The sequence below is a fragment of the Grus americana genome, chromosome 2 (assembly GCF_028858705.1).
Source record: "Grus americana isolate bGruAme1 chromosome 2, bGruAme1.mat, whole genome shotgun sequence".
Taxonomy (NCBI): Eukaryota; Metazoa; Chordata; class Aves; order Gruiformes; family Gruidae; genus Grus; species Grus americana.
Genome location: NC_072853.1, coordinates 45,981,115 through 45,987,358, shown reverse-complemented (window position 1 = coordinate 45,987,358; position 6,244 = coordinate 45,981,115). Strand labels below are relative to the sequence as shown.

General features: G+C 40.5%; 1 long non-coding RNA gene across 3 annotated transcripts; it reads left to right on the top strand.

Moving 5' to 3' along the window:
• The first annotated feature begins 385 nt into the window (after positions 1-385).
• On the top strand, positions 386-4,789 carry LOC129203513 (uncharacterized). 3 transcript variants are annotated; one of them, XR_008576054.1, is made up of 3 exons: positions 386-607; positions 1,094-1,266; positions 2,752-4,789. It is a non-coding gene; the product is annotated as an uncharacterized LOC129203513 (long non-coding RNA). The 3 variants fall into 3 exon arrangements; XR_008576052.1 differs by lacking the exon at positions 386-607 and having other exon boundaries at positions 993-1,165; XR_008576053.1 differs by lacking the exon at positions 386-607 and having other exon boundaries at positions 993-1,266.
• Positions 4,790-6,244: the final 1,455 nt, after the last annotated feature.

The following is a 6,244-nucleotide window of genomic DNA, read 5'->3' as shown; positions in this document are numbered from 1 at the left end:
GGCATCTCATTCTACCCAGAGATGCTGTATAGAGCTGCTGTTAAAGTGCACATTTGCAAATAAAAGCAGCCTAAATTTAACTATGACTCAATTACACTAAATCTGACCCATTTTTGTTCTGTGTTTCAATTTAACACTTATTTACATTCTTAGACTTGGCGCTGTTGGAAGAGAAGGGAGGGGGAGCAGGCATTTTCGTCCTCAGAATTGCTATAAAAAAATGGTGATTAGGAAAACACAGCTATAGTCAGCTCGAAGCTGGGTAGCTCATTTGAATGCACTATAAAAGAAAAGATCATTTTCTCATCCTATTAAAACTCCGTTAGCAACGACTGTGTAGGCGGCAGGAGATCAGAAATGAACGTCCAACTTGGAGTTTGTACAACTGGGGTCAGGTCCAAAGCAAACTGCCTGATTAGCGAAACAATTTGTATTTTACAATGACAGCAAATAGGTAAATCTTGTGAGCATCAGGAAATCCTGGAGGATTTTGAATGGGAGCACTGACGGGTTTGCAGGTTGGAGTTTGATTAGAAGGAGTCATTGCCTCTGCTTTTTTGCACTCACGTCGCAGGGATGTAAACAAGAGGGACCCAATTTGCTAAGGGTATTTATTTCTCTCTCTGTTTCTCTCTCTCTGGTTTTTACAATCTACATGTAATGACTAATTGGCTGTGTTTTCCCAGCTATTTTATGTTTCTCTTGCCCTGGTTACAAGTCGTACTAGACCAGTATATCCACAGGGACCTATAGACAGCCAACGTTGCCAAATGATACGCAGCATTCCCCTTTCTCTCTAAGTGTAAAACATTTACAAGTAAATTTACAAATGCATTAAGAACATTTCCCCCGTTGGCTGTTAGTGTTTATTTCTTCCCCTTCTCCTCCCGGGAGCGGACACCTTCCAGCCCCTCACCTTTCACACACTGCTCTCCCGTTATTTGCCTCCTTCCCTCCCCGTCGCCCCTTTCCCTCCTCTCCCTCCTCCTCCTCCTCCTCCTCCTCCTCCTCCTCCTTTTCCAGTTCAGCGGCGCAAATTTCTGTTTGTGCCAGTGGGGCGGCCTGGCGAGACCGCAATTGCTCTACCCCACAGATTGACGAGCCCTCAGATGCCGATTTACTGTACATGGCAGCCACGCTGGAGCCGAGGCACATCTGGAGTGGAGTAAGCTTACTCAGAAACAGGGGCCAGCTCCAGCCGGAGCCAGCGGAGCTGAGCGCGGCGCTGAAAGGCAGCCCTCCTGCCTCCCCTTCCCTCCTCCCTGGGTACATTTCCTAATGTAAACAGAGGCCAGGGGGGGAAGGACACAGTAACTCTTTGCTGCGTGTTTGTCATTTCATGTTCTTTATCTGCTTGAGGTCAAACCGGAGCTCTGGAAAAACAGAAGCTTTGCTTTTATTCTAAATAGCTGAAAGCCAGCGCTGCTGAAAGGGGGGCGGGGGGGAAGAAAGAGTTTGCTTTTGTGTTTATTTGTTCCACTTTATGGTAATTTGGGGGATAATTTCATTATCTGCAGCCAAATTGAAAACAAGCTGTTGTCTATGCTAATGATACCAGCATATTATTTTATGTACAGTAGGCGTGGAGCTCTTTAAACCACAAAGTGGACTGGATTTCTGCTTACAGCTGTACTGCTTTAACTTTTTTTTTTATAGTCGCAAAATGAGACTTTCCTTTTATTATCTGGAAACGAAAAAGATTATGGATGGCTGCTTTGTTTTACAAAATGGCGAATACCTTTTCACGGCCCAGTGCCAGCCTCCTGTCCGGCAAATGCTTTTTAGCTACGTTACTGCAAAGAAAAAGCGTGCTCGTTTTGGGGCAGATACGCTGATTTTATAGTCCAGTTCACTGGACTGCTGAATTTTAGTCTCTGTAAAGAAGTGGGAGAGATTTTTAAGGCATTTACTGACTGTCAGCAATCTGGACGAATACTCTACAATTCTTTACAAGTTTTATATAGCTTTTATTTCTTCTTTCTAATAGCAAACTGGTAAAGCTTGTAGGTTAGTTGTTCAAATGACATTAACATGATAAACATGCAATTTAAAATGGGGTTTCCCGCTCAGTATTCCTCACAACTCAATAGATTTTGCGGTGAATAAAGGAGAGAAAACAAACCTCTGAAGACTGCTGCTGCTAACATATTGGCGCGCGTGCGCGCGCGCGCACGCTATGTTGATTGAGCTGTCTTTAAAGATTCTAGTAAAATTCTCATTCAGATGAAGGCAATGGTTTACCCGATGTGGAGACTGTTGAACAATCTTGCTCAGTGAATCTATGAAGAAATCATTGCGGGTCAGCCCCCAAAACATTTTTGTCTATAGGAGTAGAAAATCTTTCATCACCATATGGTTTTCTAGGGATGTTGGTTCATTGTCTCCCTGCAGTTCACAAGCCACACTCGGTATTTTAGCCTTTCCGTGGATTAAATTATGACCTTCCAGCTGAGCAGGTAGCTCCCATGACTCTCGATGGAGGCTGGCCTATCTATTGGGTAGCAGGATTTGGCCTGGGCAGTGAGCGTGGCTGGGCCTGGGCATATTGTACCCCAGCAGTGCAAAGTTTCAGCAGTGCATCGCCCCATGGGGATCTGTTTTACAATCTGTGTTGCTATGCCCTAATACTGATACAAGATATAGCAACATAGGTTGCATACTTCTGTATTACTGTTTATAATGAATACTGGTTTAGTTGATGTTAGTAATTTCTTCACAATTATGTTTTCTCTTAATTTCCTGGCAATTCAGATCCCAGGGCCAAAATTCCTCATGAACCGCCTTGGACAGGTCTCAGTCTTCTCACCCAGGGATGCACTGGGCATTACCTCCCTATGGCTGCTTAAAACCAGTCGAGGTGAAATTCGGTAAGGAAGGGACTGACAGCGTGGCAGAGGTGTTGGTCAGCTTGGAAAGACTGAACTGCACATCTCCAAGGTCTGTAACAACCTTTCTGTGCCTGAAACCTGAAGCAGCATCATGGGTCCAGGGACAAATCCAGGGGCGGTACACCATTTTGCATTATCTAGGTGATTACTGAGACAGATAAAATGGTTTGTTTGGGGAGAAATGATTTATTTGGAAAAAAACAACATTTCTATGCAGAAAAGCTTATGGAACCAGTCTCAAAAGTAAAGCTGTTTGGCAAACTTCAGAGAGACCTTGGCAGTTGACTGAAATCTAAACTTTTCACAGGGACAGTTGGATTTTGGCTAAGTTCTTCTGGAAGCCTGCAGGGCTCTGGAGGAGTCCTGCCAGGCTGGCAGACCATTGCTCAACCCTCAGACTGCCAGGATAGAGGATTGATGGCCTGTCATTGCAGAATGGCCCACCAAGTAGAGTACCTTTGAACTAGAGACCTCAGGGCTTCCAGGTTTCGAAACTGGGACAACACTTGTTTTGAAACTTTGTTGATATGTTTTGATATGCATTGGAAATATTTTGATTTCAATGAATTACCAAATCCTGACCCCAAAATATGTTCCATAGGAGTTTTTTGAACAGCTTTATTCCAGTCTAAGTTTAATGACTCTGAGGGGGAAAAAAAAAAAGGTTTCTCCAAAAATAAAGTAGAAATAAAACAGAATCCAATGAATGACTCTGAAGCAGGGTTCATCTGACCCTATTTACTGGGTATCCCTGTAATTCCGCTGTTGTCCTTGGATCTCCAGTAGACTGGTCTGGGCTCAGTTAAACAATTCTTGTCTTAATTTTGAACATGATATCCTGATAGTAATTGTTTAACTGTTTTTTTTTTTCTCCCTTTCCATTTAGCGGACATTTGAAATTGATTCAACTTCTTGTTTTGCACTAGTGCCAAAAGTGTCCATGAAGCCTCGAAATGAAATCTTCTTGGTAGATGACTACGCATCCTGCTGGTTATGCTATTGTGATTATATTAATAGCATGTTCCCCAACTTAAGCAATGTGCAGGTGCAAAACTCTCATTCAGCAGTACATAACTCTTTCATCTGCCGTTTCTTGCCAGTAGATTTCCTGCCCATATGAATGTTTCTTGTGAAATTTTTGGAGAATAGCTGCTGGGGTTTTGCCAGTTGTAAGAAAACAAACACACAAACAACCCCCTTCCAGTACTCAGCAAACTCCCCCTTCCCCAGTCTTCTCTTTTGGAAACTACGACTTCGTAGTAGATGTTCTAGATCTAACAAAAAAAGACTAGTTGTGAAAAAATAAACTTTGTGGATTAATGTACCAAAAGTAAAAAATCTGCTAGAGCTGAGTGGTGCCAATAATGTCACCAGAGCCTGCCTGTGTATGGGTATGTCCCTTTGGCTCACGTGGGTGCCTCACTTTAAATATGTGCCCATGCCTATCCTTACTCACTCACTCACTCTGTAAAGGTTTATTTGAATCCTATCCAGTTATATTAGACTTAAAAGAGAATTGGCCGTGGCAAATAATAATCAATTTTTAAAGAGGCCTTAACACAGTGGCTTGGTTTTTTTTTTGAAGCAAACGCAACTTCGGGACTTACGTGCATGCTCAAGCAGCAGTGAAACCTGTGGAACTTGCATTCACAAACTGTGTTTATTCCAGTGGGCTTCGTGCTCTGTGAACATCATGCAGAAATGAAGACAGAAGAGCAATTCGAGAATCGGAAGAGATTTAAGGGTTTGAAAAGTGTATCAGTAGGTGTTAGTATGCAAAAATATATGTGTGTGGGAAAAGGGCAGTTAAACTAACCTAGCTAGTAATACTGTACTTTAAAGGGCAATAGATCTCTTTAACATCTAAATAAATGGAGAAATCTGCCTAGAAGTAAAAAAAAGAATTTCCAGTTTCAAGTGTGTTATTTCCTCTCAATGTGATCATTTACAGTATATCTGTTCCATGTTTTCTGCAAAATGTTATTGACATTTGAATGGTATTTCAGCATAAGATTATGACAGATGCAAAACCGTCAAACACCAACATTTGCAATATTTTTGACCCTGGGATAAACTGTTGTACTTCTTTAAAAAATTATCCTATTGTACTTCCTTTGCCTGCTTTCAGTGTTTTGCTTTGTTAAAGCAGTAGAGGATTCATTGAACTGAAGCCTGCCATTTGTTATTGGCATTTCTCAGAAGAATAAGAACAGTTGTCAATTATATATTTCTCCAACAAAAACATATATTCAGTATATAAATGTTCAGATTATAATTCCACCCCAAATATACATGTATCCTAAAAATAAACCACAATAAATGTTAGACTAAGCAAAAATGAAGAACAGCAAAAGAATGAAGTAAAGGAAAAAAGGGGGAAAAAAGTAGAAAGAAAACCACAAGAATAAAAATGCCAGCATTAAGTAATGTAATGGATGTGAAAAAAGAGCTTAAAGATGAAGTTAAGAGAAAGGAACTATCCACAAAATTGTTGCAAAAGCACAATTTATTGTTACCAGGCAGGTGAAATTCTGATCACGGTCATTGCAGCCAAGTTAGGTGTCCTGAAACACAACAAATAAACCCCAAAAGCTTTTAAATGCCCAAGCTTAAATAAAAATTCCAACGAATTTCAGTGATCATCAAATGATTTAATAATTGCATCAGGCCAGACTTTTTTCTCTATAAAGCTTAAATCGAGTTATACAAATAAGAATTGCAATTTTCTAAAGTATTATCCTCTTCTTAGATATTTCTGGAGGAAGAAATGAGACTTGGAAGCTCTGTTCTGTGAGGGTGAATGTAATTCAGAATCAGGTTTGTGTTTTGAACCTCTATAAAATGAAGATGCATTTTGGTTGGGGCTCCAAGCCAGACCCATCTCTAATTCTGTTGTTCACCAACTAAGAAAATATAATGGACCTCTTATGCAAAGCATGACTGAAATGTGTGATTCTAAATTATTCCTGTAAGTGAATTTGAACAAACTTGGTGCTTTTTAGTAGAGTCAAGGACTCGGCTGTATCTTTAGGTTAGCATGTACAGCTCTTGTTAATTGCAAAGGATTGTACAAGTGCAACAGTGGGCAGAGCTGTACTTGCTATTTTTCATTAATTTTTTAAAGTAAAGCCCAGTTGTAGTATGAGTATGTTCCTTGTTAGTAATGGCATTACTATATTACTTTTCCAACAAAACTTGCAAAATATTACATTACTTTTTGGTCCACTGAACTACTGAACTGCCAGTTTCTAACAGAAAAGAGCTGTAACTGAATCGCTAGTAAAAGGGGCAGGAAATTAGATAAAAGGGTAACACTAGTTTTACATGCCTACATGAAAAGGTGTTAGTTTTAAATA